This window comes from Saccopteryx leptura, chromosome 8, assembly GCF_036850995.1.
Source record: "Saccopteryx leptura isolate mSacLep1 chromosome 8, mSacLep1_pri_phased_curated, whole genome shotgun sequence".
Taxonomy (NCBI): Eukaryota; Metazoa; Chordata; class Mammalia; order Chiroptera; family Emballonuridae; genus Saccopteryx; species Saccopteryx leptura.
The window spans coordinates 3,359,196-3,373,394 of NC_089510.1; positions in this window are offsets into that span (position 1 = coordinate 3,359,196).

Sequence of the window (14,199 nt, forward strand, 5' to 3'; positions counted from 1 at the left end):
TTCGTGAGCGTAGCCGTTGGAATGACGTGAAAGGCATGGGCAACGGGGAAAACATCGATGTCAAAAGAAGAACTGATATATATTTGGTTCTCGGTTAATTTGAAACAGTTCTGTCGTGGCTGCCACATGTGAATAGAACACTGCTTTAATTGACAGCCAGGGGCGCTTGTTTAAAGCGAGCGCCTTGTAAGGTGAAACGCAACATAGAAGAGAACCGGTGCTGATGCACTGGGATGCAGGGGGTGGGGGGGTGGGGGAGGGGAAGAACACCTCAGCTCAGCAAACACAGGACCGCTGTGGCCCGGCAGGGGGTTGAGCTTGGCTAATGCTTCCTCCGAGGACATTATTACAAAACGCCCACAGGACGCCATTGTTTCACATCTTTTGGATCATGAAACTTAGGTGTTGAAATATCCTGCTCACAAAAATTAGAGGCTATGTCAAAATGCATAGGAAGCAATTAAAAAAAAGGAAGCATTTTTTTTTTATTAAACAAGAACATCAGAAAAGCAAGCAACAAGTCAAAGAAAGTTGTTCGATTATGCAAATGAGAGGCAAAACCCACTTTTATTTCATCGGTGAAAATGCACTGATGTACAAAAGGCTGAAAATACTGGCGTGTCTGCACGCTCCCTGGTCCCTTCATTTTTGTCAGCCCTGTCAGAGTGTCTCCGTTGGCCAAAGAATATTATATTCAACTTTCCCTTGTAAATTTTCTTCTGGGCTGGCTGACCTCAATATTCTGTTGGGTAATGCAAATATTTCCTATGATTTTTTTTTTTTTTTTTTTTTAGGCCAGACATTCAGTGATTGCCTTTCTTCCCAGATGTTGAAAGAGGAGCACACGCTCCTTCCCCTGTCTCTTTGTTTACGTCTCCTTCTTACAGCAAACGTTTTAAGCGTGAATGGAAAAGTAAAAAAAAAAAAACAACAACAACAAAAACCACCTGATCTCTATTCGCCCCAGGGAGGTGCTTCCAGCAGGCAGAAGAGCTGACCAAAATGACTCTCAAGTTCGAGGAGAGCAGCACAGCCCTCTGGGAAATAAAAAAGCCCTATGAAATTGAGTTCCCGCTCCGGAGGAAATGACAAGAAGCGTGAATAATGTCCATTCAATCTGGAAGTCGCAGTTGAAGTAAATGGATTGTTAATGATTTTCTCTACTTATCTTCGTTTTTGTTTTGGCCTTAGTCAAGGAAGATAAGCGGTCAAGATGCTGAGCGGGAGAGCCTCGGGCTGATTCTATTGAAAACCTCATTAAAAGATGCTTCTCATCTTACATAATATTGGAATTCTAAAACATAAAGTCCTTGCATTAGGACAGCCATTTAATTCAAAGTACGGCTGGGGGGCGGGGTGGGGGGGTAGTAGAGTCTAATGGCTTGTCAATAGGCTATTGTTTGAACGTTACCCCCCTCAAATCCTGCTGGCTCGTTCAGAGACAAACGCTCACGCCTTTATCAGTGGCCCTCTGCCACGTGGCGTTCAAATAACCAAGAACGCATAAATCAGAGTGAAAGGATTTCAGCCACAGCCTCTCTTTCTGGGCATCTCCATGGCTGACGAATAATGACTTTTCATTAAAATCTCCGCTAAGTCAAACAGCATGGCTTGCAGGCATGAAAATAAACTGTTTGCCATGACTCGAGACGCATCTGCCATGGTTAGTGTTACTCCGCACCCACCCGGGAAAATAAGCCCTTCTCTTCAACTCACCAAGTCCGGCAGTGATAATGTTCACTGTACCAGGGGTATTTAATCCTATAGGCGTCTCTTTACACAAACCTTCCTCTAGAGACAGATATTATATTTATTTTATTTTCATTTTTTTCATTCCCACTCAAACTGTAGTGTTAACATGGAGCGGTTAACCTCCTAGTGTATGGAGACTGAGTGAGTGGATGAGTGGACGGGTGAATGAAGAGGTGGAGATGTGGGAGGTTTGCCCGTCACTGACAGAAGTCAGGCTGGGCAGCCCAGCCCCGGTTGGTCCCTGGCTTCTGACACAACCCTGACGTGAGCTCTTACTGATCCTCTGATGTAGCTATTCCTGCAGTGCCTCCTCGTGTCTTCAGGCAAACAAGAAATGAAGGAGTCCCTATTCCATGTCAAGCATGAGACTCACGGTTTCAGGACAGGAGAGGGGTCTGAGAACTCTCCTGACCGACTGAAGTCAAACAAAGGGGTCGGCTACGAGCTGCCTGAGGTGGACCTCTACCGACCCGAGATGCAAGCCCACCACGGAGGACCCTCAGACGGAGTAAACCCCTACGGAGATTGCTTAACAGCTGCTCACCCGGACCTTGGTAGCTTGTCAAGTCTCTATGCCGTGAAGGGAAACACAAAGCCATTAGAGCTTGTGCCGGTTAAAGTTAATCTCAACTTTTTCCATACCAGCAATTTTCCATAGTAACCGCAAACAGATACAGGCTCAGCCTCTCCAGATGGTTGGGGTCCCTCTTCCTCTTGTGAGGAGAGCCCGCTGTTTTCTGGGGTGGCTTTTCCTGCTGGCCTCTCTGCTTGGCTAACACCACTTCTCCCCTTGAACCTCTTGTCTGGTTCCGGTCTAGAGTCCTTTCCTGCTCAAAGCCAAGAACCCTCTTGGCTCGGGACTCAAGTGTCTACGAGAGACGCGACCCCCAGACCTTCCGGCCTCAGTTCCTCCCCTCAGCAAACCTCCTGGCTGGTCTGGAAGATAAGACTGTACAATCATGGGTACCCTAAGGGTAACGCAAATGAGGTTGGTGTGCGGCAGCCTGTAGCTTGGCACGGATGCCAGTCGTTGACCACATTTTCTTAGACTTCGCAGAGCGTTGATGTTTACGGTGTCCACATAAAAAATAGCCAAACCTGGAGGGAATTTATCTGAGTTTATTTGAGCGAAACTGATGACAGTTGCCAAGGAAGCGAAATCTCAGTTGGATTGAGACACTGCTCTGGAAAATGGCAGTTTTGCAGCTTATTTTACCCGTTAGAATCAAAGGAGGAAAATGTACGGGGGTCACATGGAATCCATTGGTGGGAGGTCAGGGAGGCGGGAGACAGCAGAGGGGGAGATCTCTGGGGTTGGGTGAACAGTAAAACGGACGGACACGTCCCTCTTTCCCATTGGTGGGCACAGGAGAGTTAATATTCACAGCACGTGGAGAGGGTATTGGGGCAACAAGGTAACAATGAGGGGTCTGTGGTCTACTGTCCGGGTGAGAGGTTATGTATGTCTGCCCTGAGGGCTCAGGGAAAAGGGGGTTACTCCGACATCCCGAAGGTGTGTTATTGTAGATGCAAAAAGACAACACACAGGCTCAGTCAAGGCACAGACTGACCTTTGTCATGGGAGACACAGGCTGAAGATGTGAGTAGCCTCCGTGACTCGGTTGTAGTTAGGAAGTTTTCAGTTCAGACCCTCCTGTGTGGTCACTTTCGGTCTCTGAGTTTGTGAGGTCTCCCCTTGGCAGGCCTCCCCTGAGTTTGTGAGACTTAGAATGTGGCCCCTTTCTTGTCCATAAAGGCAAATCAATGTAGTAACAGCATCTTAAGAAAAGACATAATTTTATTTTTAAATTGTTTTTATTTATTTATTCATTTTAGAGAAGAGAGAGAGAGAGAGAGAGAGAGAGAAGGGGGAGGAGCAAGAAGCATCAATTCTCACACGTGCCTTGACCGGGCAAGCCCAGGGTTTTTTTTGTTTGTTTGTTTGTTTCTTTCTTTCTTTTTTTCTTTTTTTTTTTCTGAAGCTGGAAACAGGGAGAGACAGTCAGACAGACTCCCGCATGCGCCCGACCGGGATCCACCCGGCACGCCCACCAGGGGGCGATGCTCTGCCTCTCCGGGGTGTCACTCTGCCGCGATCAGAGCCACTTTAGCGCCTGGGGCAGAGGCCAAGGAGCCATCCCCAGCGCCCGGGCCATCTTTGCTCCAGTGGAGCCTCGGCTGCGGGAGGGGAAGAGAGAGACAGAGAGGAAGGAGAGGGGGAGGGGTGGAGAAGCAGATGGGTGCTTCTCCTGTGTGCCCTGGCCGGGAATCGAATCTGGGACTCCTGCACGCCAGGCCAACGCTCTACCACTGAGCCAATTGGCCAGGGCTGGATTTTTAAATGTGAAGAAGAAAAAAGAACGTCTTTCTTACTAAAAGAATTATCCTGCAAACGTACCCTTTAAGGGACACAGAGAAAGAACAGTGGTTGACGTTTGTAGCAGACCTGGGGTGACTCTTCAGAATGTCATTGTCCTGGGGCAGCTTTGAAACAAACACCCTGTGGTTTTGTTCATCCCCTTCCCAGGTGTGATGCGAATTAATCCTGTTGTTTGAAAAAAACATCTCCTCCTGCTCTAGATAACGAGGGCACCGACGAGGTGTCTGCACCTCGTGAGATGTGTTACGTATAAATGAGTAATAAGCAGAGCATATACTGAACAGGAAGAAGAGATGGACCAAGAAGCAATTAATATTCACGAGTTACTTTAAATCATACACAGGGCACCTGAGCACACTTATTCATGATACACGAACTCTACAAGATGCTCAAGAGTTAGGGTGCGTTAAATATGCATACACACTCAGTATGTGCGAGGTCTTCATTCGGCCACTCGAGGGTGACACCCTTCTGGTTTTATGTGTTGTCTCCAGGAGAACCACACTTGTCATCCATGGCTCTGCGCCAGGTTAACTGACCCTTCGATGTGACCAGGTGTACCTGTCCCTCTGTCTGGCCAATGCACGTCACTGGCCCAGGGTGCCTTTCATCCACGGACGCTATTGCTCACATCTCAGCTCTCATTCTCCTAATCGCACCGTGGGAACGGCTGGGAGGCCGACGCGGCAGAGGGAGGTACAGGCGTGTGGGCAGTGTGTACCCAGGACTCCAGCAGTTACCCTTGTGCTGTGTGTCCACTGTCTTGACCCACTTCACCTCTTTCTCCTGAACTTCTTCCTGCGCCTGTCCCATCCCGTTCATATAAGCCAGGTGACCTGAGCGCCTTAATTTGGTCCCTGTGCAATTCTGTTCTGAAATAGTCTGTCAGTTCCCCGTTGCTGCTGTGACAAAGTGCCACAGACCTAGGGGCTGAGAACGACACCCATGTATCCTCTTGTAGTCATGACTGTCAGAAGCCCAAAGTGGGCCTCGCTGTGTTCAAATCCAGGTGTCCCCAGGGCTGCGTGCCTTTCTGGAGGTTCTACGGGGAAATCTCTTTTCTTGCCTTCTCCGACTTCCAGAACCCACCCGCATTCCCTGGCTTGTGGCCCTTTCCATCTTCAAAGCCTTAAAGGGCAGGGCAGGTCTCCCAGGGTGCCACCTCTCTGGTCCTGATCCACCACCCCCTCCATCCCCGTGGAAGGACCCTGGTGATCCACTGGGCCAGCTCCCTTGGATAATCAAGTATAATCACTTCAGATTTGAAGACAGATTATTATTAACCACCTTAATTTCACCTGAGACCTTAATTCCCCTTTGCCATGTAATACATACAACACAAGGACGTGGGTTAGGACAGAGGTATTTTTGAGAGATCGCTTTTCTGTTACCACGGATAGCTTCCCGGGCACTGGACTTGGACGCTACCATTTTTTTTTTGGTCGGCGTAAGAAATGTCCAAACCCGTAGGGATTTTTTATGAGTTGATTTGAGTCAAACTGTTGACAGTTGCCAGGAAGCAAAGTCGCAAGGGATTGAGAAACTGCTCTGGGAAAAGGGTGGTTTCACCCTTTATTTTAAACATCAGAGTCCAAGGGGAAGACGGAAGAGGGTTCCTGGAAATTGATTGGTGGTAGCTTAAGGAGGCGGGAGAATGCCAAGTGGGAACTCTCTGGGATTGGACAAAAAGTGACAATGTATAGACTCCCATTTCTTCCACACAGGCAGAAATAAGAGAGCTAAGAGTTCACAACAACATGAAAACAATAACAATGAGGGGTTGTTGGTCCTGCTCTGGGGGGGGGTGTTCCCTGAGGGGGGAGGAAAGGTTACTTTTACATTTCAAAGGCATGTTATCAGGTACTTAATTGTAGATGCAGAAGACAACAGACAGGCTCCATGCAAGTCAGCAGGGACCTGTGTTAGAGAAGAACACTGCCCTAGGACAGGACTCCTCACCATGAGAAGAACACCCCCTAGGACAGGACTCCCCACCATGAGAAGAATACCGCCCTAGGACAGGACTCCTCACCATGAGAAGAACACCCCCTAGGACAGGACTTCCCACCATGAGAAGAACACCTCCCTAGGACAGGACTCCCCACCATGAGAAGAACACCGCCCTAGGACAGGACTCCTCACCATGAGAAGAACACCTCCCTAGGACAGGACTCCCCACCATGAGGAGAACACCTCCCTAGGACAGGACTCCCCACCATGAGAAGAACACCGCCCTAGGACAGGACTCCTCACCATGAGAAGAACACCGCCCTAGGACAGGACTCCTCACCATGAGAAGAACACCTCCCTAGGACAGGACTCCTCACCATGAGGAGAACACCTCCCTAGGACAGGACTCCTCACCATGAGAAGAACACCGCCCTAGGACAGGACTCCTCACCATGAGAAGAATACCTCCCTAGGACAGGACTCCTCACCATGAGAAGAACACCCCCTAGGACAGGACTCCCCACCATGAGAAGAATACCTCCCTAGGACAGGACTCCTCACCATGAGAAGAACACCCCCTAGGACAGGACTCCCCACCATGAGAAGAACACTGCCCTAGGACAGGACTCCTCACCATGAGAAGAACACCCCCTAGGACAGGACTCCCCACCATGAGAAGAACACTGCCCTAGGACAGGACTCCTCACCATGAGAAGAATACCTCCCTAGGACAGGACTCCTCACCATGAGAAGAACACCCCCTAGGACAGGACTCCCCACCATGAGAAGAACACCGCCCTAGGACAGGACTCCTCACCATGAGAAGAACACCTCCCTAGGACAGGACTCCTCACCATGAGAAGAACACCTCCCTAGGACAGGACTCCCCACCATGAGAAGAACACCCCCTAGGACAGGACTCCCCACCATGAGAAGAACACCGCCCTAGGACAGGACTCCTCACCATGAGAAGAACACCTCCCTAGGACAGGACTCCCCACCATGAGAAGAATACCCCCTAGGACAGGACTCCTCACCATGAGAAGAACACCTCCCTAGGACAGGACTCCTCACCATGAGAAGAATACCTCCCTAGGACAGGACTCCTCACCATGAGAAGAACACCCCCTAGGACAGGACTCCTCACCATGAGAAGAATACCTCCCTAGGACAGGACTCCTCACCATGAGAAGAACACCCCCTAGGACAGGACTCCCCACCATGAGAAGAACACTGCCCTAGGACAGGACTCCTCACCATGAGAAGAACACCCCCTAGGATAGGACTCCTCACCATGAGAAGAACACCTCCCTAGGACAGGACTCCCCACCATGAGAAGAACACCCCCTAGGACAGGACTCCTCACCATGAGAAGAACACCTCCCTAGGACAGGACTCCTCACCATGAGAAGAACACTCCCTAGGACAGGACTCCTCACCATGAGAAGAACACCGCCCTAGGACAGGACTCCTCACCATGAGAAGAACACCTCCCTAGGACAGGACTCCTCACCATGAGAAGAACACCTCCCTAGGACAGGACTCCCCACCATGAGGAGAACACCTCCCTAGGACAGGACTCCTCACTATGAGAAGAACACCCCCTAGGATAGGACTCCCCACCATGAGAAGAACACCTCCCTAGGACAGGACTCCTCACCATGAGGAGAACACCCCCTAGGACAGGACTCCTCACCATGAGGAGAACACCCCCTAGGACAGGACTCCTCACCATGAGGAGAACACCCCCTAGGACAGGACTCCCCACCATGAGGAGAACACCCCCTAGGATAGGACTCCCCACCATGAGAAGAACACCCCCTAGGACAGGACTCCTCACCATGAGAAGAACACCCCCTAGGACAGGACTCCCCACCATGAGAAGAACACTGCCCTAGGACAGGACTCCTCACCATGAGAAGAACACCTCCCTAGGACAGGACTCCTCACCATGAGAAGAACACCTCCCTAGGACAGGACTCCCCACCATGAGAAGAACACCCCCTAGGACAGGACTCCCCACCATGAGAAGAACACCGCCCTAGGACAGGACTCCTCACCATGAGAAGAACACCTCCCTAGGACAGGACTCCCCACCATGAGAAGAACACCCCCTAGGACAGGACTCCTCACCATGAGAAGAACACCTCCCTAGGACAGGACTCCTCACCATGAGAAGAACACCCCCTAGGATAGGACTCCTCACCATGAGAAGAACACCGCCCTAGGACAGGACTCCTCACCATGAGAAGAACACCTCCCTAGGACAGGACTCCTCACCATGAGAAGAACACCTCCCTAGGACAGGACTCCCCACCATGAGGAGAACACCTCCCTAGGACAGGACTCCTCACTATGAGAAGAACACCCCCTAGGATAGGACTCCCCACCATGAGAAGAACACCTCCCTAGGACAGGACTCCTCACCATGAGGAGAACACCCCCTAGGACAGGACTCCTCACCATGAGGAGAACACCCCCTAGGACAGGACTCCTCACCATGAGGAGAACACCCCCTAGGACAGGACTCCCCACCATGAGGAGAACACCCCCTAGGATAGGACTCCCCACCATGAGAAGAACACCCCCTAGGACAGGACTCCTCACCATGAGAAGAACACCCCCTAGGACAGGACTCCCCACCATGAGGAGAACACCCCCTAGGACAGGACTCCCCACCATGAGAAGAACACCTCCCTAGGATAGGACTCCCCACCATGAGAAGAACACCCCCTAGGACAGGACTCCTCACCATGAGGAGAACACCCCCTAGGACAGGACTCCCCACCATGAGAAGAACACAGCCCTAGGACAGGACTCCTCACCATGAACTGCTTTCAGTTAGAAAGGTTCCATGTCAGACCACCCTCCGTGGTTACTGTAGGTCTCTGAGTCTGCCAGGCCACCGTGCAGGCCTGTCCTGAGCTTGTCGGGCTTAGCCTGTGCCCCTTTTGTGTCCACAATTCCAAGGCAGTTTTTCACATAACTATGATCATTCATTTGACGATCTTTCGTCCATGTGATACTGCTTGTCACCACACGGATGGCTGGGCTAAGGACCCTTCCCTCCCCGGCCCTCACAGGGAACCAGAGAGTGGGCAGCTTTAGTCTCCCCCCCCACCCCCGCCGTATCCTCAGGGGTCATCGATGGGAATCCTGAACTCCTAACCACCTTGACTGACTACCCCTACTTGCCTGAGACTGTGGGGTTTCCCAGAACCCAGGACCTTTGGTGCTGCTCCTAAACCCGTCCTGAAAAAATGGGACATCCACCCTCCTGCTTATCCACTCAACTGCTCCCATCAGCACGTGAAAATAGAGGCATTTCTTTCCTCCCGTGGCCGTTAGGTATTGGACGAGTACTCAGAAAACCGCGGCTCTGTGGCTTTAACGACCTGCGGGCCTGTGAGAATCTCACCTAACCTTTCTGTCCCTAGATTTACGGCATGGTGGAATACAGTGTTTTTAAAGAGATGACTACCAAGTTTTGCATCATTGCTGAAACGCTATGTTGCTTTTGTTTGTCCGTTTGGGGTTGAATTCTGACCACGCCGCTTTGAAGTAGGTCAGAGGGCCAGGGCGGTATTGTTCTGCTGTGACCAGACTCTCCTGGCTAGCCATGCGCAGAACAGCTGTGGCCGGCTCCCTTCTGGCTTTCGGCTGTTTACACAGAAAGTACTTTGACTCTTTCTGGAGGCTCCCCAGCTCCGAGTAAATATTTAGAGTTTGGGGGCATCTAAAGCTTTTTAAATAGATGGAGCAAGTGTCTAATTAGGCTTGAGTTTCTCTCATGGCCCTGAGGCACGGCTTGTACCGAGCGGTTCCAAAGTTCTGCAAGTCATTATGACATGTTTGTGTGTGCATTGGGGACAACACGAGTGTTTCATAACCACTCTCTTCTTTTTACTCTTTTTTTTTTTTTTCTGGGCCAAGATGGAGCACGGGAACTGCTGACTCAAAGAAAGACTCTTAGAAAGCCGATCTCTTATTCAGACAGAGCAAAAAGCTAACAACACTGAACTCTTTAAACAGCACACGGACGGAGACGGTGTTTGTACAAAGCAATGGATCATTAACTTGACAGGGCAGAGTTAGACTCCACGGGATTTGGGTTAGAAGTAAGAAAAGGAGACTGTTTAAAAGGCGGGGGGAGTCCTGTTGTGGCGTTTACACATGTACACTGTGCAGAGAAGGGAGTGAGAGGAGGAAGGGGACCTTGGGGACTGCTGTGACTATTAGGAAGGATGGCCCTTGGCCACATTAACTATGCATATTTAATATTTCACCCCTGCCTTCTGCTCCTACTGTCACTCCTGTGGCCACCTCGTGTGGCCCAAACCAGACATTCCAGACAGCCCTCTGAAGAAGTCTTCTTCCTTTTAGGATATGCCATTGTATGGCCAGTTGTCGTGGCCATCGTGGCCATTCACATGCAGGTTCCCATTGGATTCAGGCAGACTGTAAAGAAAGAACGGAGCCAAAGAACGGTGGGCCATGCCTTTATTCAAGTCTCATACCGGCTGACGAGCAAACACGCAGGGAAAACGCTTCCCTTTCACTCAGGGCTCCCACAGCCACTGGCGCATTCTCCGGTTCCACAACCAGGAGAACCTTCTCCGGTTCCTCCTGGAACCAAAGGCCCCGCCAGCCTCAGGGGAGCTCCCAAAGCCCCTCAGCTCTGGTTCCCCATCCGCACACCTTCTCCCTTCTCTGCATAAACTGGCTTCTCCTTCAGCACGCTGCAGTCTCTCTGCTCTCCCTGCAAACATGGCTTCTCTCTCTTTCCCTGCCAACACGGCTCCTTTTTTCCTGTCTGCCTCTTCTCCTCGTTCTCCGCTCCTTTCAAAGCTTTCTGGCACGAAAACCTCTCCTCCAGCAAACATGAGCAAAACCAAGCGGGAAGGTCATTTGCAATTTCACGGACCCACATATACTTGGGGCTGCCCAGCCCCCAGTGCAGACTATCAGCGAGCAGACGTAAGAATCAAATCTGACAGACTTATTTGCCCAACAGCCATCACCCCCTCATTTCAGTGTGCGTGGTCAGGAGTCCAGCAGGGAAGCCCCCACACTCTTCACACTGGCCGGTGCTGTTGTATCGATGAAGACGTTCTTGGCCCCTGCCTGTGACCGGGGCAGGGAGTGGGGACTGAAGCAAAAGCTCGTCTGTGATGGGTGGGTTGTCACTCTTATCTTCAAAGAAGATCAGGAACAGAAGAAGGGAAAGTAAGCAGGGCAGATTCAAGGAGGACTTCCCACATGGGTTGTCAGAAGGATCTCCGGGTCCCCGGCCTCTCTCGGGGAGATCTGGAAAGTGTCACCTGATATACTTGTTCGTCAGTTGCTTATTTACTCCCTGCAGGTCTGAGCGGCGATACACTGGACATCACAGTGGCATGATTTTTTTTTCTTTTTCTTTTTAACTTTCACCTTTTCTTTTCTTTTCTTTTCTTTTTTTTTTTTTTTCTGAAGCTGGAAACGGGGAGAGACAGTCAGACAGACTCCCGCATGCGCCTGACCAGGATCCACCCAGCACGCCCACCAGGGGGCGATGCTCTACCCACCAGGGGGCGATGCTCTACCCACCAGGGGGCGATGCTCTGCCCCTCCGGGGCGTCGCTCTGCCACGACCAGAGCCACTTTAGCGCCTGGGGCAGAGGCCAAGGAGCCATCCCCAGCGCCCGGGCCATCTTTGCTCCAATGGAGCCTTGGCTGCGGGGGGGGGGGGGGGGGGGTGGAGAAGCAAATGGGCGCTTTTCCTATGTGCCCTGGCCGGGAATCGAACCTGGGTCCCCCGCATGCCAGGCCGACGCTCTACCGCTGAGCCAACTGGCCAGGGCCTCACCTTTTCTTTTCTAACCTCTCCTGCTGAGGACGTGCCCAACGGTGGGGAAAACGGGCCTTTAGAATAAGAGAGATATTTGCCAGATCCGAGATGCAGAGATACAGATGCGGTCATGTGGGCGTGGGACCAGCACAGCATGGAGCTTGATGGGAGAGACTGGGGGTCTCGGGGTGTGTGATCCCCCCACCCCCGAAGGCAGGCCCCCCCACGAGCCTGAGGCAGGCTGGGCGGGCCGTCTGGGACTCCTGAAGTGAGAACAGTTACGGTTACGGCGGGCGGCTGGCGGATGGAAGCCCTCCCCCGGACGGGGAGCCTCCTCTGCTTCTCCTGCGTTTCAGGCCTTCATCTTGTATCGACCGTGCACGCCCCGATGGTCAGCTTGATGAGTCCATCGAGGCTTATGAACTGATTCATCTATTTATTTATTTATTGCCTCACACATGTTTGAGTTCCCTCCGTTCCGTCTGGTTTGCCTTCTATGGGGGGTTTCCCGTGTGCTCCAACGGCCGAGAACACGCACAAGACGGCTGCTAAGGGACTGTATGGGATGTGGACGGTCACGGGACCACGGTGTCACTATCTCACGCCTGCTTTTATGCCTTTATTTCTTCATGATCTTATTTTCCAAGCTTTTTTTTTTTTTTTCTTCCTGTGATCCCATTGAAATAGCAGTTGGATAATATGGATGCTTATGCTATGGTTAAATGAAAGAGTGGTTTTTTTCAAAAAAAATAAATAAATAAACATGTTTTACTATCTTTTTATGACCTTTAAATGGAAACTTGTGAACAGCACTCATCCCATGTCTCTTTTCTTGTGAGAGCCTGAAACACTGCTCAGATGATCATGACAGCAAAGGGGGAAACAAAGAAACCCAGCGACCACAGACTCCGCTTAGATTCTAAAGGAAGGGACATTGTTACAATTCCAGAGCACCGTGTGGGTTGTGGGTGAGCGCGTGAGGGGGCCCACCAGGGAAGACTGGCTGACCAGGTAGCATTGAACCCGAAAAAAGGGGAAGGACACAGAGAGAGGGGGTGAAGGCCATGTTAGCGTTCCGTTAAAACAGCTAGAAACACAGACTTCAGCCGGCGTGGCCTCACACTTGTCGTGGCTTTACAGGAGACGCAGAATATTTGCCTGAGGTCCCTGGTGCGCTGCGCCGACCCAACACGGTTTGGACTTGGTCTAGGTGGAGTTCAGGGTTAGCCTGGGCTCCGGGGGAGGCTTCACACGTCGTCTTCCCGGTCCCAGGGTGGTCTGGAAATCGGAAGTCTCCCCCTTTAGCTGTCTCCGAAACAGGTCAATCCTGTGAGATCTGTTCCCCGCTTACGTTGCCAAGGAGACAAGTCTGCCTTGTCCTTCAAGCACTGCGCTTGTCACGGAGAGAACGGCCCCTCCTCCCCCAGGGAGTGTGGCGCTTAGTACGGGGGTGGCTGTTGGGGGGACGGGGGTGGTGGCTGTTGGGGGGGGACGGGGGTGGTGGCTGTTGGGGGGGCGGGGGTGGTGGCTGTTGGGGGGGGGCGGGGTGGTGGCTGTGGGGGGGGGCGGGGGTGGTGGCTGTTGGGGGGGCGGGGGTGGTGGCTGTTGGGGAGGGCGGGGGTGGTGGCTGTTGGGGGGGCGGGGGGGTGGCTGTTGGGGGGGGCGGGGGTGGAGGGGAGGCGAGAAGCAGTCGCCGTCTTTCCATGCGGAATACGGAATCTAAAATCTATTCTGTTTTACGTAGATACTGCAAAAGGAAGGGCATAATAAGAAAAGGTACCAAAATATGCCCGATTTGGGGGCTCATCCCCCAGCAAAGTTCAAAACAGACATAAAAGCAGTTAGCTCCGACTTTGAATTGCATCATTAGTTAGTTCATTGATCTTCAGTTGGCTGTAGATTTTCTGTTGTCAACCAATCGCAGTCACGTCGTATTTATTCACGGGCAATGGACTGGTCAAGGTAAAGGATACTTACTTCAGTAGAAAAATATCTTAATGTACTGAAGTTTATCCCTTTAAAATATGGAAGGCTGAAGATGATGATTTTGGCTTTGTTCCAGTTACTCTAACATTTATTTAAATGTTTCTGTTTTCAGCCAATGCAATTTTTTTTTCCTATTTGTGAACATAGGTTTAAGACACTCCATGCACTTAGAGAAGGTAGCCAGTCCTGATGACAGTTACCCCATCAACCGCGGTCTCAGGGTCTCCTGTTGTTTTCTTGCAAACTGGGCGCCATTGAACTTTTTATTTTGTGGAGAAATTTGCAAAGAAAGCCCAATCTGATA